Consider the following 3,053-nt stretch of genomic DNA (forward strand, 5'->3'; position numbering starts at 1 on the left):
TAAAAAGTTATCTAAAATCTTGATAAATCTAGTGTTATTGGATTAAGAGTCTTATAAAGTCATGGAAAGTTTTATGTTATTCAATTAAAACAAAAGAATCTTGGATTGTTAATGAATTCAAATTTTGTGTTATTGGTTTAGGATTTTATATCATTTCCTTCATAACAAAAGTCATGAAAACTCTTTCATGAAATAGAAAGATTTTGAAAGATTTTATGAAAGATTTTACAAGATTAGGAAACAGCAAGATTTAAAATAACTTCCTAACAATCTCTTATAGGAAAATTTAGGAAAATTCTTTCTAAATCCTAAACCAATACCTCCCCCTTACTTTTACCATTTTTTGTCATTTTTGATATACCAATCCGTTGATAACAAACAAACAAAAAACTAAATTGTCCAAATAAAATATATTTTTTGTTTATTAAATATAAAGTTTTCATTCAGGTAAGGTATTTATCCTAAAACATGTTTGGAATCTTTAAAGTATCAACAATTGATTCAGTTGATCAACGTGTATTTGGATTCAGAGGTCGGGAGTATAAATTACGGTTGGGAAGAAATCATATATATGTTCTAGTTTTCGATTTGAAAGATTTACGACTCAATGATCCTTAATACAAAAAAAAAAAAAAGAACATAGCAAAGAAAGAAGCAATCAATGGTTTCAACATACAAAAACTAATCCCAGTAGATTCATATATAGTTATATACTATATGTTTTTCAATAGAGTAAGTTTGTATATGCTATAATCCCATCTTTTTTATATATGTCATTTGGATCTGATTCTAAGTTGTTAACATACAAAAAAATTGGAAAAAATCCATAAATTAATAAAATTTAAACCATTTGACCCCATATAAACTATAATTTGTACACATCTTATTATATAAAGTTTGATGTTAAAGTTACTCATTAACAAGATCGTGACACGTATCAATTATATATCTAAGATTTTTACACGTGTATAGATTACTGTTTAACATGATCGCGACATGTGTCAAATTAACAATCTTAGATTTTGATTAATGTTTAATTTAATCGCTAGAAAAAAAATAAAAAAATATTTACCAAACAAAAAGAAACTAATCTAAAAGCAAAAAAGAAAAATTTACCTATAACCTATCACAATAAAGAAATTGAACATATATCTTATTATATAAAGATGTATATTAAATGGTATCCCATATCAAATCAAAACCTCAAGTACGCTAGCAAATCATGAACACCAAGGGGACAATTTCAAATCATGAGAGATCGGAAAACCTTGCTAGCAAAAGAAAACAGGATATCATGAGTGATGATCAGATTGCTATGATCGAAAAGACATTTGGAGATGAACCTCATATAAGGCTAAAAAAGAAAGTTAAACAAATATTTACCAAACAAAAAAAACTAATCCAAAAACAAAAAAGAAAAATTTACCTATCACAGTAAGGAAATTGAGCATATATCTTATTATATAAAGATGTATATTAAGTGGTATCCCATATCAAATCAAAACCTTAAGTACGCTAGCAAATAATGAACATCAAAGAGACAATTCCAAATTATGAGAGATCGGAAAACCTTGCTAACAAAAGAAAACGGGGTATCATGAGTGATGGTCAGATTACTATGATCGAAAAAACACTTGGAAATGAACCTCATATAAGGCTGGATTTAACTACGCTTCATATATGGATAGCCAACTAAACAATACTTATATAATGCTAAACATATATTTTCGACTATTTCCACCTCTCTAACTATTTTCATATCTAAGAATAATAGACATTATATTATTTTAATTATTTTTAATTTTTATTGTCTAACATTGTTTACCAATATATACAGATCATAAATTACAACTTCGCAACTTAAACGATGGTAAGAACTTTTATTATTATATAAAGTTTGCTTTCAAAATTACTAATAAACAAAATTGTGACATATGTCAATTATATATTAAAATATTAAATATAAAAGTTTTAAATCTTTCATAAAAAGGAAATATATAATCTAGTATACAATCTTTAAATGGCGAGTAGATTATATTATAGAAATATATAACTTACAAATTTTTGGATCTATGCAATACACTTGAATATTTTTCTTTCAAATCTGATTAGACTAAAATTTAGAAGAAGCTGATTCATACACGTTATTTTGCTCTTTTACTAATAATCTCTCTCTATATATACTATTATAAAGTTACTTTGAACCGATTATAAAACATACGCAATAAGATCAAAATGTTTAAATAGTGGTGAAATAAAGTTGATTCTAACATGTCTAGAGTTAGTAAGCAAATATTGACCAGGGAATCTGCATCTTCGGGTTTGGACTTTTCCACCTGTGAAAAAGATACCCACTGCCCACTGGTATATTCTTTTCAATAAAACTTTTGAGTTTTATAGTTCACACGTAAACTTATTATCAATTGTTGATGGGCATTCTTTAGCTAAAAAAGCTTGAAAAGCATCTACTCACTTTATATTTTTCCTTTGTATCAATATTATCTTTTCAATTTCCAAATACATTTCTAGAATAAATAAATTAATATTGGGAAGAAACGAAAACCATGTGTGATTTATATAAGTTGGTGGTTAAGAAATAGTTTGGGTCGGGTTAACCTCTGTTCAATTCACTCGAGTAGAGTTGGACATAAACATATATATTTCGTATTTGTCCCGTATCCGTTATTTACCCCTTACTTGTTTTGAAAAATCATTTTTGTTGTGAAGAGGTTTATTTTATTTTTTTGGGTATTAAATGTTGTAATAAATATATTTGTATTTTTTTCACAACAAAAAAACTTCACTCGTATCTATATATACTTTTTTGAGACATTTAGTAAATAAATCCTAGAGTTGCTATTTATTTACAAGGAATGCCATTATCATTAAATTTTAAGGGAGAATTACTAGTTTGACCCAAATTGAACAGTTAATTGCTAGATTAGCTCCTAAAATTTGAGAGTCAGTTGGGTTAGTTTCATACAAAAAATACCCTTTTTTGCTTTGTTAGGAAAAAAACAAAAGTCAATATTACCTTTTGTAAAAAATTCCTG

This window comes from Camelina sativa, chromosome 12 (assembly GCF_000633955.1).
Source record: "Camelina sativa cultivar DH55 chromosome 12, Cs, whole genome shotgun sequence".
NCBI classification, from domain to species: Eukaryota; Viridiplantae; Streptophyta; class Magnoliopsida; order Brassicales; family Brassicaceae; genus Camelina; species Camelina sativa.